The sequence below is a fragment of the Leptodactylus fuscus genome, chromosome 8 (genome assembly GCF_031893055.1).
Source record: "Leptodactylus fuscus isolate aLepFus1 chromosome 8, aLepFus1.hap2, whole genome shotgun sequence".
In the NCBI taxonomy this organism is placed as follows: Eukaryota; Metazoa; Chordata; class Amphibia; order Anura; family Leptodactylidae; genus Leptodactylus; species Leptodactylus fuscus.
In genome coordinates, this window is record NC_134272.1 from 7,022,229 (window position 1) to 7,040,178 (window position 17,950).

Consider the following 17,950-nt stretch of genomic DNA (forward strand, 5'->3'; position numbering starts at 1 on the left):
TAGATCTCAATAGGCAGATTGAAGATGAGTATCAGCAGGTTTATGGACAATCTTAAAGGGGTTGTCCAGATTCAATTTCATATTGGTGGGGATCCAATTCTTGGAACCCTTGCAAATCAGCTGTCCTGTTAATTGTATAGGTGCAAGTGTCTACGCCCTATAGTCCTATTGATAAACGCTGCGACCTTCACGAACAGTTTATTGGCATGATTGTCAGGGGTCAGATATGGATGACCTATCCTCAGAATTGGTCAACAATTTCATATTGATACAAATCCGATTCTTGGCACCCTTGCAGATCAGGTGTCCTCTTCATTGTACATATGCACGTGTCTATGTCCTAAAGTCTCATTGATGAAGCTGCGACCTCTACAGTTTATTGACAGGGACGCCAAGGGTCAGACCCCACCGACCAGATATTGATGACCTATACTAAGGATAGGCCATCAATATCCTGAGCAGTTAAAAACTCTCTCTACATTGTCAAAAAGCAGGGGGTTTTTTGCAGTTTTTTGAGCCAAAGCCAGGAGTGAATTGATCAGAAGGGAGAAGTTTTTCCTAAATATTCCCCATTCCGTTCGTAGCCATCCTCGGCTTTGGCTCAAAACAATGCATCAAAATCTGCAACAATAAAAGCTGCCGCAACGTGCTGTGCATAAGCTTCATTATGTCTTGACTATTTGTTGCATTTTTTTGAGCCAAACAGGAATTTTTCGGCTTCCACACGAATGCAAACTCAACAAGCCTTTTTACCTTTCCCCAGGCTTTGGCTCAAAAAACTGCAATAAATTGTTAACAACAAAGTAACTTTTTGACGATTGACCTCTGTGACTGTGGAGGGGATTTAGAGCTCAGAATTGCATGTTTTTCAATTTTCTCCTCCGACGCTTTGCATTTTCGGTAGAGATAAAGCCTCAGGTATCAGGACAATGTTTTCCTAGCTCGTCCTCTGTGTAGTTCCCGTTCAGTGATTAGACATCGTGTCTTACATGTGACCGTATCACGCCTTACCCACATGTCTATCACCACCCGAGGAGTAAAGCAAGTCAGGGCTGATCTCAGGGGAAAGGTAGCATTGGAAACCACCAGAGGTAAGTCCTAAATTCCTAATGGGTGCATAGGTTAATTTCCAATGGTGGGTCCAAGGTGCATTGCACTGGCTTCTTGCTGACACTTAAAGGAGTATCTGGACAGATGTATTTTTTGCTTTATAGCCACGAGATCGTCATCACCTCCATAGATATTGAATGGTGTTGTGGGGTGCGTGTATGATTCCTCCTAGCCATGGCCTTGCAGCTTGGAGTGCTTGGGGCTAGTGATCGGCAAGAGCCCCAGTAGTTGGACCGCAACAGATCTAGCAGCTATCTAGTGGATTACTTCACACTGGAATATACATACCGTATATACTCGAGTATAAGCCGAATTTTTCAGCCCAGTTTTTGAGCTGAAAAAGCCCCCCTCGGCTTATACTCGAGTCAGCAAAAAAAAAATTTTTATTTATTTATTTATTTATTTTTTAGGAGGGAGGGTCTATGACCAGCCACAATATTAATGTATAGAATCTCCCATAAAATAGTGCAAAAGAAAAAAAAAAAAAAGATTTTAAAAACATAAAAGTTCTAAAACACTCCTTTTCCTAGAATACATACAAAAGTAGAAAATGACTGTGAAACACATACACATTAGGTGTCCCTGTGTCTGAAAGTGCCCGGTCTACTGAATATAGGGGATCTGCAGTGCTCCTGTTCCGTCGGGAAGGGGTTAATAGAAGCACTGCAGATACCCTATATTCAGCCAGGCTGAATTCCAAGTGGGGGGAAGAAAAAACCCAGTCCTCAAGCTCAGGGAAGGGGCAGACAGACAACCAAAACACCCCCTCCCCTTTCCCAGCAACTACTGTACCCAAAAACTCTGACCATTTTAATTTTTGAAATTTTCCAGTAGCTGCTGCATCTTCCCCCTAGGCTTATACTCGAGTCAATAAGTTTTCCCAGTTTTTTGTGGTAAAATTAGGGGCCTCGGCTTATATTCGGGTCGGCTTATACTCGAGTATATACGGTAGTTACATAGTTACATAGTAGATGAGGTTGGATGAAGACATCAGTCCATCAAGTCCAACCTATAACCCTACAATCCCTACAGTGTTGATCCAGGGGAAGGCAAACAACCCCATGAGGCTCATGCCAATTGCCCTATTTCCGACTCCAATCTGGCAGTCAGTATAAAAACCCTGGATCAACATGTCCTTACAATCTAGAGTCTATAACCTGTAATATTGTTCATACCCCTTTAAATTTTTGGTGGGAGCCATATAAACATCTTAAGGGGTTTGCACTATCTGTCTACTCATATTTTGCTCAAATGAAAATAGGATAAAATGGGGCTGAGCTGCAATACCAAGCACACCCACTATTCGCTGTATGGCGCTGTCCTTGGTCCGTAGAGAAGATGCCACAGAATTAATATCGTCCTATAAATGGGGCTCAGGTACAAGCCCAGACACGATACAGGGACAAGGACCACAGTGTTTTTGATCAAATCTTGGCATGGTCGTGGGCAGTTCCCCTTCGCTCCATCTTTGTAGCCCACTGACTTGCTTATTTTTAGGGGACACAATGTTCAGTATGTAAAAGTCGCATTTTGCTAAATAGTTTTAATAAACATGCGTCGAAACATCTCCGCAGTGACTTGTTGCTTCTGGGCAAATTTTATTACAGCATGAATATTTTAGAGGCAATATAAACAGGCGGTGTCACGGGTTGTATAATATCCGGGATGTCTCATATACTCCTGGAAAAGGATCTTTTTTAATTTCCTTAAGTTATCCACCTTGGGGCAACTTGTAAGTGTAAACGGACCCTAAACCTGCACTGTAATAAGTATTTCATGAGCGAATAATTGGTATTGAGCCATGTACTAATCTGTAATGTATTTACACTGCTGGATGTCATGTTATTGGACTGAGCTGTGTGATATATAGGGTTATAGGATACAGGAGAGAAGCTGAGCTGTGTTATATAGGGGTATAGGATAGAGGAGAGAAGCTGAGCTGTGTGATATATAGGGGTATATGATAGAGGAGAGAAGCTGAGCTGTGTGATATATAGGGGTATATGATAGAGGAGAGAAGCTGAGCTGTGTGATATATAGGGGTATATGATAGAGGAGAGAAGCTGAGCTGTGTGATATATAGGGGTATAGGATATAGGAGAGAAGCTGAGCTGTGTGATATATAGGGTTATATGATAGAGGAGAGAAGCTGAGCTGTGTGATATATAGGGGTATATGATAGAGGAGAGAAGCTGAGCTGTGTGATATATAGGGGTATAGGATAGAGGAGAGAAGCTGAGCTGTGTGATATATAGGGGTTATATGATAGAGGAGAGAAGCTGAGCTGTGTGATATATAGGGGTATATGATAGAGGAGAGAAGCTGAGCTGTGTGATATATAGGGTTATAGGATAGAGGAGAGAAGCTGAGCTGTGTGATATATAGGGGTATAGGATAGAGGAGAGAAGCTGAGCTGTGTGATATATAGGGTTATATGATAGAGGAGAGAAGCTGAGCTGTGTGATATATAGGGTTATAGGATAGAGGAGAGAAGCTGAGCTGTGTGATATATAGGGGTATATGATAGAGGAGAGAAGCTGAGCTGTGTGATATATAGTGGTATAGGATAGAGGATAGAAGCTGAGCTGTGTGATATATAGGGGTATATGATAGAGGAGAGAAGCTGAGCTGTGTGATATATAGGGGTTATATGACAGAGGAGAGAAGCTGAGCTGTGTGATATATAGGGTTATATGATAGAGGAGAGAAGCTGAGCTGTGTGATATATAGGGTTATAGGATAGAGGAGAGAAGCTGAGCTGTGTGATATATAGGGGTATAGGATAGAGGAGAGAAGCTGAGCTGTGTGATATATAGGGGTATAGGATAGAGGAGAGAAGCTGAGCTGTGTGATATATAGGGTTATAGGATAGAGGAGAGAAGCTGAGCTCTGTGATATATAGGGTTATATGATAGAGGAGAGAAGCTGAGCTGTGTGATATATAGGGGTATATGATAGAGGAGAGAAGCTGAGCTGTGTGATATATAGGGGTATAGGATAGAGGAGAGAAGCTGAGCTGTGTGATATATAGGGTTATATGATAGAGGAGAGAAGCTGAGCTGTGTGATATATAGGGGTATAGGATAGAGGAGAGAAGCTGAGCTGTGTGATATATAGGGGTATATGATAGAGGAGAGAAGCTGAGCTGTGTGATATATAGGGTTATATGATAGAGGAGAGAAGCTGAGCTGTGTGATATATAGGGTTATATGATAGAGGAGAGAAGCTGAGCTGTGTGATATATAGGGGTATAGGATAGAGGAGAGAAGCTGAGCTGTGTGATATATAGGGTTATAGGATAGAGGAGAGAAGCTGAGCTGTGTGATATATAGGGTTATATGATAGAGGAGAGAAGCTGAGCTGTTAATGTCACTGTTTCTCAAAAAAAAAGGCAGCCATGTTTTGTTTTTTTTAACCCTGTAGCTGCTCTTTAAATTTTGTACAAGGAAGTTTTCAGAATCACTGCAATGGATAGGTAATTCATGGCTATAAGATCATGTGATTGGTGACTTCTCCAATATTCCCTCACACCAGTTTCGATCCATCTCCCCTAATAGTTAATGTCTTATTCTATATGTGATTTCGCCTTCGTATTCCTTACTTGGGTTCGTTAACCCTTTATAGTCCGCTCGATGCTTTCGGATATCACTCGAGGGCTGTGATATCGGCGACTTCTTCTTTAACACTTGTCGCGGCTGAAGAAAGAGTTAAGGGTCTTAAGGGTTGTCTTGGAAACACCTAAACCTAGAATGAGCGCATAGAGAAGTGCCGAGCTTTAGTCTGAAATTTGTCTTTCTCATTTGTAGGTGAATGGACCATTGGAGGATATGATAGAAAGTTCTGGGTATTATATGAGACCAGGATCATGGCTTCAGAGAGAGATTCGCTGCTCTGTTTAACGGTAATGGAAAATTCCAGCCATTGTCCTCTCCGGTGATTCTCTCCTTCCCGTACGTAATCATTGTGTGATTTATGGTGGGAAAAAAAGAGAAAAAATGACTCTCGTGGCGAAGTCGCTCTTGTGTTGGCTTAGAGAGGACGGAGCGAACCCTCTACCTTGTGGCTACGGAGAGAGGTCTGAGCGGGAGACTCTTTAGGACACTCCGATACAATTATTCTTCATGAAACAAACCCCTTTAATTACAGTGTAACAAAATATTTGCAACTTTTTGATCAACTTTCTAAGATCTCTGGTTGCTCTTGGTGAATGAAGAACTTCATTATTGACCAAAGAGTCTGAAATGAGACGACTCAGAGATTATTAACCGTCCACCAACCGCCAAGGCAGGTTACGCCAGCAGAGATCTTAAAGGACAAGCCCTAAAGATAGGTTAGGGTCCTCTGAATCAAAAGGCGTTTCCTTCAGAGACCGAAATATTGTCAATCCGCAAATGAGCTCTTTAGAGCAATGAGGGAGTTACCATTTCTTTAAATAGGTAAGCAGCAACACCCTCATTGCTCCAAAGATCTGACAAAGAGAGCAACAGAGTCACCCAATCCCAAGGGGCCGACATTGTATGATTCAGGTGACCCTGACCTAGATGGATAGAATCAATCTGCGGGCTTGCTGGGTAAGTTTTGTAGGTTTTGGCTTGGTGGGTCCATTGGTGGTAGACTTGTCACAAAGACAGGTCAAGTTGTCAGGAAAGTGGCGGCCACCTAAAAGTGAGGGAACCTGTTGACAACTTGGAAAAAGACCATCCCTTCTTGTGTTGGATATTTAATATCCTTAAAGGGGTTCTATCAGCAAAATTTTGCTGTATGAGCCACACCTATGCCTGAATAGCCTTTAGAAAGGCTATTCAGGCACCGCTAATCTTATTTTAAACCCCCCCTCGCCCATTTTAAAATAATATCCTAAAAACACCTAATCCCCACCTTGATCTTCTGTTCTTCCGGCGGGTTTGGTTCAAATCCCGTGTGTGCGCAGTATCGTTCCGCTGCCATTTTTGCAGTAGTTCTAAGTTCCCCTTAGAACTACGCGAGCGTGCTGCACATGCGCAGTACTCTTGCAAACCTCTTCATTCTGGAAGAACAGAAGATCAAGGTGTGGAAGAGCCAGGACAGGAGGGCGTCGCTAGAAGAAGAAAAACAGGAAGGCGTGACAGAAGATGACATCGGACAGTGCACGACCGCCCACTGTGCACGGTAAGTATAATTTGCATATACGTTTTTAGGATATTATTTTAAAATGGCGAGGGGGGTGTTAAAATAAGATTAGCGGTGCCTGAATGGCCTTTTTAACGGTTGTTCAGGCACATGTGGGGCCCATATGGCATCATTTTGCTGATAGAGCCCCTTTAAGGATATTAAATATCCAACACAAGAAGGGGGTGGTCTTTTCCCAAGTTTTCCACAGGTTCCCTCACTTTTAGGTGGCCGCCACTTTCCTGACGATGTGACCTGTCTTTGTGACAAGTCTACCACCAATGGACCCACCGAGCCAAAACCTACCCAGCAAGCCCGCAGATTGATTCTCTCCATCCCAGCCAGTCAGTGCAATTTGAGAATCCATTTCTCCAAACCAAATGCAGAGAGTAGGAGCCGCACCTGCGGAGAGGCGCTCACCAGAGGAACATTTCCATGGGGCTCGGAGGATTTGAATCTTGCTGTGTCTGCCACTCATACACATCCTGAATGCTTTTAGTCAGCACAAAGCACAAAGTGTAATGCTCGATTTTGTCATTTTCCCAGGCAGCAGGTCTATGAAATAACCATAGTAATGTTATATTGCAAATTGCCTTACTTTCCCTGCAATTTCCGAAGGTGCTTGTGTGGGGGACTGCACTGTGAATGCGATATGAATCGGTTAGCTATTTTATCTCATTTGTGTTTTATTACATTCTGTAAGTAACTAACAACCCATCCCTCTACTCTCCCGTGGGCAGCTAACTTGGCAGGAGGATTGTAAATTACTTAGCCCAGTATAAGATTATTGTCATAGGAAAGGTTGTAAAATTGATACAACAAATTAAGAAAAATACATGTTGGCAGCGCTATTATAGATAATGGAGGGACCAGCGCGCGGGTTCTCTGCCAAGCGACAGTGATCCAGACCCACAGATGAGCAGGACATTGGCAAAACAGGCTGTTCCCGTCGCCGCTGCCAGGAAAAAAAATTACAAACCCATCCAGTTGTATTCCAGCTTAGTCTGCTGTTCGGCTGAACTCCACCCAAGGTGTAATGCACCCAATTACAAAGTTAGTAAAAGCCAACGATACCCAAGTGCCCAATCGCCCCATCGCCTCTACTAGACATCTTCTTATAGTATCGACGAGTGGAGCTCCATCTGTTACCAATATTGGCTTTATAGTCGGCCAATGGAGGAGGGAGAAGCTTCACAGTGGGGAAAAAAATTAATTTTATGAACTGGAAACCATCAACAAGCTGCTGTTGGCAGATTTATGGCTGTATATGTGCGGGCGGAGGACTGCACCATTGTCAATGGACATGAAGTTTCATTGGCTCAACGTTTGATTTTTCTGGAATTTCTTCCCCCCTCCGCTGTTTCCTCCATGGCCACATATTGGGTCACACGAGCCAACGGATACATTGAAATACATTGTAAATTCACTATGTGTGGTCATAAGATCCATCCACCATTGGAATCAACACCAAAACATCGACCAAAGAGACAAGGGGGGAACTTATTAGGACTGGGGTTTCCTAACAAATGTCCTATGGGAGCAAGATGAGCTAGGATCGAAGGCTCTGACCGCCTAAGAATTCGGGAACACTTTGGGTGTGGACAGAGTTTAACTCTACCCCAGCCAATGGCAAATCATGACATCTACACCATATGGTTTGTTTTTAAGGATGCAAATGGAGGATTGTCCACCTACAATCGTTCTGTTGGCTTTTCTGTTCATTGTTCTTATCCTATGATGGATCATCATGAGCTGGAATGATGACAGTGTAAATGCAGCCTAAATATAGTACAAATTAAAATGTATATGATAAAAGGTATAAAAAAAACAATAAATAAAAACAGACAAAATATTTCCACAAACGCAATTATTAGTATTAAATTCTATTATATAAATTATATAAAAACAAAAACCCTCCAAATATTAGGAATCCACAGGAGCAGAATAACTCAAAAATCAATTAGTGTAAAAAGTGAACGGTACAAAACGTTGCAAAAAAAACAAAGATGAAAGTTTTCTTTCCAAATTTGTGCCACACGTACCTATAGGATAGTGGTGGGATTATCTGAGCATTGTTACATTGTTACTTATGAGATGTATATGGGCACTGACTCTGCACAACTTCTTTAGTGACCTTTAGGGTTGAGCGATCGGGATCGGGAAAGATCGGATCCCAATCGGCGATTGAGCAAATTTCACGATCGGGACAGCTGGAAAATGATCGGAGATCGGATTTTGAAATCTCAAGATCAGCTCAAGCCTAAAAGTGACTTTTCCCATAGAGAAGCATTGACTAGGGTTGAGTGATCGAGATCGGGAAAGATCGGATCCCGATCGAGCAAATTTCACATGGAAAATGATCGGAAATCGGATTTTAAAATCTATCCTGAAATCTCAAGATCATCTCATCCCTAGTGACATTATTTAGATGTGTACAGTAAAAAGTAACATCACGGACGCATCACAGCAAATCTATGGCTCCTTAACAAAAATCGGACATCCATGAGTTTTTTTACGGACCCAGAAACATACAAAATATAGAAAATGAAACAAAATAAAAAATTGTGATCTTACAAATTTCCAACGAGTCCATCAGGGCGCACTCATCACCAAAAAATAACACATTGACATTCCAGCAAACATAGTAATCTTGTATCCGGTGATTTACTGGGGACATCATGTGTCGGGGTCACCATTGTGGTTTGTGATTGAGCCTCAGAAGTGTCATGATTCTCAGTGTGCCCATGTGACTGCTGCGGCCCAATCACAGACCTCATGGGTGACCCCGGGCATATGACATCACCAGGAGAGCGCTGGTCGCAACAAGGAGGTGCAGGGAGGTGAGTATTAATGGAGTTTTGCCTCCACCCATTATATTTTGGGGTCTGAAGAAGTTTCCCCGTGTCCTTACGTTGCCAGTTCTCATGTTACAGATCTGATCTTCTAACACTCTCAGCTCTGCGACGTCCGTATAATTGGAATCTTGTACAAATTGGTAGCTTGCCAGATGTCCTCCTGATTTCGCGTACCTGGTTTCCCGTCCTGTCCCTTGGTAAACTGCTATCTGCATTTGCCATCATTAAAATTAATTAGGATATGATTATCTTCACTTCTCTGACTGTGCAGTGATATTTAGGTATTGAAAAGAGGCGATGGCGGAGATGAGAGGCAGATGAGATTTCCGTCTGTTACCAATTTATTCATCTGATAGCTTCTTCTTTTTTTTTTTAAGTTGTACAAGATTAGAAGAAGAGGCCACAGCGACATTGCCCCACCTGTCCACGGGTTGTATCTACTGGAGTCAGAGGGACTGAGCCGAAATATTCCATAATATGACCCATGGATGGGGAGACATCTTACTGATAGGATGTACAATCAATAAGCCAAGTCGATTAGATGCCGCCGGTTAGGTAGGGTCTAAAGTACAAGCCCTCGACTACAAAGAATGATACTTTAAGATACATAATAAGACATTACTTAAAGGGAATCTTCACCTTTTAGCTACAATATTGTTCCTATTGTACCTTTCTATGATGTAACATAGGTCATGGCTGCAAAGGAAACTCCTACAGAATTGGCAAGTGTCAGGCTATCATTTAGGCTTAGTGGCCAGAGTGAAAAATGCAGTAATATAGAAACAATGTATCTGGAGACACATTCTCTGTATTGATATGTATTAAAGGGGAAAACTGGTACCTGGGATATAACAGAGTGATTGTCTCTGTGCCCCTAAGACCCTAAACTATCCAGAAGAGACGGCCTCAGTTTTGCTGATTGATTGGCATGGACTACAACTCCCAGGTTAAAAGCGGTGACATGAGGAATACAATAACCATATTACACAGAAAGCCGCCATGTCTGCTAGTCTGACCTGGTGTGAACTTGGCTCATGTATAATAGAGTATTTTGACATCTCCATTGTGAGGATTTCAGGGCCGACTTCAGAATGTTGTCTTTTACAAATCTAAAAACCTGGGAAATTTAATGGCCATAATCCTTAGAAACTAAATATGTTCCCGTCTGTGAGGAAGGTTTAAACGAAATATATCTCTGTAATGAAAATGGAAATAAATCTGCGGGTGGAAACGATAAATCCAGCGAAACATCTCTGACAATCTGCAGGTTCTTAGATAATGTGAATATATTTCAAGGGGAAGACGGAGCCTTGTAAGGAGGAAGGTCGACTCACAGATAAGGGTTTAGACATAAGACGTCTCTGCGCTGTGTCAACCAAATACGGTAAAGACGTAACATCAGAATAACTACGGGAAACCTCCGAATCTAATCTGGGGGTCAGAGAATCTCCTGACAGTAACCGTCTAGTGTAACAATGGTGTATACTTATATAACAATGTATTCATATAGCATTGTAACTTCTGGATGTCACATGAACTCATCCTTAAAGGGAATCAGGGATCGTCACTTGTATCACATATGTCACATGTCGCTTTTTCTAATCTGGGTTTATTTCCTGTCTATATTATCTTTAGCATTTTATATATGATGTTTTTTTGTATTTTCTGTACATGATTATGGAGGCGGCCATCTTGCCTGAGCTTCTTCTGCACTCAGTTAACAGCATTTAGTGATCTGCTTTACAGCAGTCTCATGGCCATAGGTAGCAATAGTCTGGAGCTGGATCATTGAGGTCTATGGGAGAGGTTTCTAGACATGTTCAGTGCAGGGAGGAGGAGATAAACTGTGACATCATCTAATGTCAGTAGTGATGTCATGAAGAGGCTGTGGTGTTATCTATAGAGGTTTTATCTGCTATTGTGATGTGAATGAGGTGTCTGCTTAAAGGAAAAGGCCTGTACAAGAAGCTGTCAGTCGGTAAAATGTACATTGCGTCACAGATCCAGATTGGTGGCAGGTCCGGAGAGGTGGCAGGTCCGGAGAGGTGACAGGTCCAGAGAGGTGGCAGGTCCGGAGAGGTGACAGGTCCAGAGAGGTGACAGGTCTGGAGGGGTGACAGGCACGGAGAGGTGACAGGTCCAGAGAGGTGACAGGTCTGGAGAGGTGACAGGCATGGAGAGGTGACAGGTCTGGAGAGGTGACAGGCATGGAGAGGTGACAGGCACGGAGAGGTGACAGGTCCAGAGAGGTGACAGGTCTGGAGAGGTGACAGGCATGGAGAGGTGGCAGGTCCGGAGAGGTGACAGGTCTGGAGAGGTGACAGGCACGGAGAGGTGACAGGTTCAGAGAGGTGGCAGGTCCGGAGAGGTGACAGGTCCAGAGAGGTGACAGGTCTGGAGAGGTGACAGGCACGGAGAGGTGGCAGGTCCGGAGAGGTGACAGGCACGGAGAGGTGACAGGTCCAGAGAGGTGGCAGGTCCGGAGAGGTGACAGGTCTGGAGAGGTGACAGGTCTGGAGAGGTGGCAGGTCCGGAGAGGTGACAGGTCTGGAGAGGTGACAGGTCCGGAGAGGTGGTAGGTCTGGAGAGGTGACAGGTCTGGAGAGGTGACAGGTCCGGAGAGGTGGTAGGTCTGGAGGGGTGACAGGTCTGGAGAGGTGACAGGCATGGAGCGGTGACAGGTCCGGAGAGGTGGCAGGTCCGGAGAGGTGACAGGCACGGAGAGGTGACAGGTCCAGAGAGATGACAGGTCCGGAGAGATGACAGGTCCGGAGAGGTGACAGGTCCGGAGAGGTGACAGGCCCAGAGAGGTGGCAGGTCCGGAGAGGTGACAGGCACGGAGAAGTGACAGGCCCGGAGAGGTGACAGGTCCAGAGAGGTGACAGGTCCGGAGAGGTGACAGGTCCGGAGAGGTGACAGGTCTGGAGAGGTGACAGGTCCGGAGAGGTGGTAGGTCTGGAGAGGTGACAGGTCTGGAGAGGTGACAGGTCCGGAGAGGTGGTAGGTCCGGAGGGGTGACAGGTCTGGAGAGGTGACAGCTGTGGAGAGGTGACAGGTCCAGAGAGTTGACAGGTCCGGAGAGGTGACAGGCCCGGAGAGGTGACAGGTCCGGAGAGGTGACAGGTCCAGAGAGGTGGTAGGTCCGGAAAGGTGACAGCTGTGGAGAGGTGACAGGTTCGGAGAGGTGACAGGTCCGGAGAGGTGACAGATCCAGAGAGGTGACAGGTCCGGAGAGGTGACAGCTGTGGAGAGGTGACGGATCCAGAGAGGTGACAGGTCCAGAGAGGTGACAGGTCCGGAGAGGTGACAGGTCCAGAGAGGTGACAGGTCCGGAGAAGTGACAGGTCCGGAGAGGTGACAGGTCCGGAGAGGTGATGGATCCACAGAGGTGACAGGTCCAGAGAGGTGACAGGTCCGGAGAGGTGACAGGTCCGGAGAGGTGACAGGTCCGGAGAGGTGATGGATCCACAGATGTGACAGGCCCAGAGAGGTGACAGGTCCGGAGAGGTGACAGGTCCGGAGAGGTGACAGGCCCGGAGAGGTGACAGGTCCGGAGAGATGACAGGTCCAGAGAGGTGGTAGGTCCGGAAAGGTGACAGCTGTGGAGAGGTGACAGGTCCGGAGAGGTGACAGGTCCGGAGAGGTGACAGATCCAGAGAGGTGACAGGTCCGGAGAGGTGACAGCTGTGGAGAGGTGACGGATCCAGAGAGGTGACAGGTCCAGAGAGGTGACAGGTCCGGAGAGGTGACAGGTCCAGAGAGGTGACAGGTCCGGAGAAGTGACAGGTCCGGAGAGGTGACAGGTCCGGAGAGGTGATGGATCCACAGAGGTGACAGGTCCAGAGAGGTGACAGGTCCGGAGAGGTGACAGGTCCGGAGAGGTGACAGGTCCGGAGAGGTGATGGATCCACAGATGTGACAGGCCCAGAGAGGTGACAGGTCCGGAGAGGTGACAGGTCCGGAGAGGTGACAGGTCCGGAGAGGTGACAGGTCCAAAGAGGTGACAGGTCCAGAGAGTAACATAATAGATGAGGCTGGATTGGACAATTGCCCAATGCTGCCAAATAATCCTTCCTGGCTCCAAATCTGGCAATTGGTATAATATCCTGGACTGACTTGTCTTCACCAAAATTTTGAAACCAGCAGCCAGTAATATTCCTGACAAACTACAGGCTGCCATAAACAACAGTTTGTATTCTGCCGATAAATCTGCAATGCAAATGGGGGAATGTTCAGTTTCCTGCAGTCCCAAATTATAGAGAAATTCTGGGAACATCATTGCTACGAATGTCTCCCTCAATCTAAAATTATTTGAAAAATGGTTCCAAAGGGGGAAGCGTCAGTGTAACGAGAACTGTATCGGGATCAGAGCGATAGCTTTAGGCAAGAATGATCACAATTATTTTTTAATGGATATATTTATAGTGAAGCTCGGCTTGATTGATACTTTTCATGTCATATTCAGTACAGAAAATGAGAAAATGTCACCACAATTTACTCCATTTTCGTCATCTGAAACTCTTCCCATCTGAAGATGACAATTGACATGTCTGTGAATTACTACTAGGGGGTCTGAGAGCAGAATGTGAACACTCTCCTATGTAACGTTATATGGACTCTGTAGATTCCAGGAGTCTTCTCTTGGTGATTTTGTTACAACTTTTGCTCCATCATATTTTGATTGATTGGATGGACAACCAATTGTCATTGGGCTGGAGCCTCTACCATCAACAAGGTCAATGGAAACCAGAGGCGCACGGTGATACAGTACAATAGAGCATAGACCTATAGAGTCATGCCATACTTGTGAATATTGGGGCACGGGCAGGGCTGATGTAAAATAACAATATAAGCAGAACTTACCTCCTGCACTGCCATTCTGGTTCTGGTTTGCTAGGCTGCAGCACTGACATTGGGTTGACAATATACTAATATAAATTAAAGGGGTATTTACATCTCACCCATGTCTGCAGCTACAGAGGTAGTCGGAATAAATAAACAGCCAAACATGGCTGCTCTTCCTTTAGTCCCAAAATACAGTACATAGAAGTTATAGAAACTGCAAAGCTCATTGTGCTACACTGTTTCCACACCTCACATTCTATGCATAGCACAATCCCTTGTTACACTGTTTCCATCACCTAGTGATGAAATTCTCCGAAGGGCTACACACATCACCCAGGAGACTAGACCGGACCTCCGCTTATTATACTGTGGGAACTTAAGAGACCCAGGAATATAATAGTGGTTTGGTGGTGATGGATCCACAACTTTAAGAAAAATTCATAACGAACCTGGTTTGCTCATCCCTAATTCATTTCGATGACAGTGGTCAGGTATCTTGAAAACAAAGTTTGTTAAAAAATATCAAACTTTGATTTTCATAAAAAAAAAGAACCCCAGGAACTACATGACTTGCTTTTCAAGAAGTTCATTGAATGTCTATGGAGCACAATAAAGGCTCTGCTCATTACAACCAAGATGTTCATGGAGTCCAGTACATCCAATCCGATTGGAGTCAGGAAGGAATTTTTTCCCCTGAAATGGGGCAATTGGCAGGAGCCTCATGGGGTTGTTTGCCTTCCCCTGGATTAACACTGTAGGGGATTGTAGGGTTATAGGTTGGACTTGATGGACTGATGTCTTCATCCAACCTCATCTACTATGTACTATGTATATTCCAGTGTGAAGTAATCCACTAGATAGCTGCTAGATTTGTTGGGGTCCAACTACTGGGGCTCTTGCCGATCACTAGACCCAAGCACCCCAAACTGCAAGGTTGGACTTGATGGACTAATGTCTCCATCCAACCTCATCTGCTATTTATGTAACTATGTAACATTTATGGAGTCCATTACATCCAAGAAGTTCATGGAGTCCATTAAATCCAAGATGTTTAAGGAGTCCATTGCATCCAAGACATTCATGGAATCCATCACATCCAAGACATTCATTGTGTCCATTACATTCAAGACATTCATGGAGTCCATCATACCCAAGACATTTGTTGAGCCCATTACATCCAAGATGTTCATTGTGTCCATTACTTCCAAGACGTTCATTGTGTCCATTCCAAGACATTTATTGAATCCGTTACATCCAAGACGTTCATGGTATCTATTACATCCGAGACTTTCATTGAGTGTATTATATCCAAGACATTCATGGAGTCCATTACATCCCAAGACATTCATGGAGTCCATCACATCCAAGACATTTGTTGAGTCCATCACATCCAAGACATTTGTTGAGTCCATCACATCCAAGACGTTCATTGAGTCCGTTACATCCAAGACCTTCATTGAGTCCGTTACATCCAAGAGGTTCATTGAGTCCATCACATCCAAGACGTTCATTGAGTCCGTTACATCCAAGACGTTCATTGAGTCCGTTACATCCAAGACGTTCATTGAGTCCGTTACATCCAAGACCTTCATTGTGTCCTTTACATCCAAGACGTTCATTGAGTCCGTTACATCCAAGACGTTCATTGAGTCCGTTACATCCAAGACCTTCATTGTGTCCTTTACATCCAAGACCTTCATTGAGTCCGTTACATCCAAGACGTTCATTTTGTCCACTACATCCAAGACCTTCATTGAGTCCGTTACATCCAAGACGTTCATTGAGTCCGTTACATCCAAGATGTTCATTTTGTCCACTACATCCAAGACCTTCATTGAGTCCGTTACATCCAAGACGTTCATTGAGTCCGTTACATCCAAGACCTTCATTGAGTCCGTTACATCCAAGACCTTCATTGAGTCCGTTACATCCAAGACCTTCATTGAGTCCGTTACATCCAAGACGTTCATTGAGTCCGTTACATCCAAGACCTTCATTGTGTCCTTTACATCCAAGACGTTCATTGAGTCCGTTACATCCAAGACCTTCATTGAGTCCGTTACATCCAAGACGTTCATTGAGTCCGTTACATCCAAGACGTTCATTGAGTCCGTTACATCCAAGACCTTCATTGAGTCCGTTACATCCAAGACGTTCATTGAGTCCGTTACATCCAAGACGTTCATTGAGTCCGTTACATCCAAGACCTTCATTGTGTCCTTTACATCCAAGACGTTCATTGAGTCCGTTACATCCAAGACCTTCATTGAGTCCGTTACATCCAAGACCTTCATTGAGTCCATTACATCCAAGACGTTCATTTTGTCCACTACATCCAAGACCTTCATTGAGTCCATTACATCCAAGACGTTCATTTTGTCCACTACATCCAAGACCTTCATTGAGTCCGTTACATCCAAGACGTTCATTGAGTCCGTTACATCCAAGACCTTCATTGAGTCCGTTACATCCAAGACGTTCATTGAGTCCGTTACATCCAAGACGTTCATTGAGTCCGTTACATCCAAGACGTTCATTGAGACCGTTACATCCAAGACCTTCATTGAGTCCGTTACATCCAAGAGGTTCATTGAGTCCATCACATCCAAGACGTTCATTGAGTCCGTTACATCCAAGACGTTCATTGAGTCCGTTACATCCAAGACCTTCATTGAGTCCGTTACATCCAAGACGTTCATTGAGTCCGTTACATCCAAGACGTTCATTGAGTCCGTTACATCCAAGACCTTCACTGAGTCCGTTACATCCAAGACCTTCATTGAGTCCGTTACATCCAGGAGCTTGACGAGAGATTTTAGTTTCTGTAGCGATTCTCGGGCTGAACATCGGATCACAAATTCCAATTACAACATCTTTTTAACCTTAGCGAATGGGTTACAGTAAAACATTTGTGGCAGATTGAAATCGCCTTTTAATGGACTGACGAACTATAAAATTTACTTTCTCGAGGTTTTAAACATGAATTGTGGAAAGCGCAAACTGGATCTATAAAAGGAAACTTTTTTCCTCTACCTGGCTATTTTAGTGGCGGAGTTATTGAAATTAACGGCGGCCATTTGCTTTATAGGGATTTAATAGATTCAGTCTGTAAAGATTAATTTGCTATAACGCCATTTCCACATAGAACTGGTGAAACATAAAACCCGTCGGCTTCAGGAGAGCCTTTGTTTGTGTCTAATTTATAGAAGCTGTTTGTAAAAGGCAGTTTATGGTCAGATTTAGTCTTTATATCCTGAATGCTAATAGCAGCCATGTCGCCTGTTGATCATAATCACCGTGTTGAGTCGTTCAGCAGGTTTTGTTTGGAAATAGCGCCCTCCTTTTGTCCATAGGTTGTAGCTGGTATTGCATCTACAAATGATCCTTCGGGGTCCCCATTTCTAGAGCTCAGGGGTTTCAGCACATGTGGCTATTACCTTATAATCTCTTTTTTACTGATGGATTAGTAAGGCTACGTTCACCCCAGCGCTCGGCCTCTGTTCGGGAATTTCAGCCCCCATTCCAATTGAAAATGCGGATAAAAAATTCTTGCAAGCAGGACTTTTTTCTCCAAATTTTTCTGGGTAGGAAACCTGGCAGACCCCATTATAGTCTGTGAAGTGCTGCTACATTATAGTCTATGTAGTCCATATAGTGCTGCGGTGTAATATAATGAATATCCCCTAATATTGCCATATAGTGCTGCAGTTTAATATAAAGTATATCCCCTAATATTGCCATATAGTTCTGCAGTGTAGTATAATCAATGTCCCCTAATATCGCCATATAGTGCTGCAGTTTAATATAAAGTAAATCCCCTAGTATTGCCATATAGTGCTGCAGTTTAATATAAAGTAAATCCCCTAATATCGCCATATAGTTCTGCAGTGTAGTATAATCAATATCCCCTAATATCGCCATATAGTGCTGCAGTTTAATATAAAGTAAATCCCCTAATATCGCCATATAGTTCTGCAGTGTAGTATAATCAA

The 17,950-nt window shown here is 44.1% G+C and overlaps 1 protein-coding gene across 1 annotated transcript in view; it reads left to right on the forward strand.

Moving 5' to 3' along the window:
* The window catches only part of ELFN1 (extracellular leucine rich repeat and fibronectin type III domain containing 1), a 694,846-nt gene that overhangs the window by 610,138 nt on the left and 66,758 nt on the right, over positions 1-17,950 (forward strand). Inside the window, exon 6 of the mRNA XM_075284201.1 lies at positions 4,917-5,011. The gene's annotated coding sequence lies outside the window, so the exon portion shown is untranslated. The remainder of the gene's footprint in view (positions 1-4,916; positions 5,012-17,950) is intronic.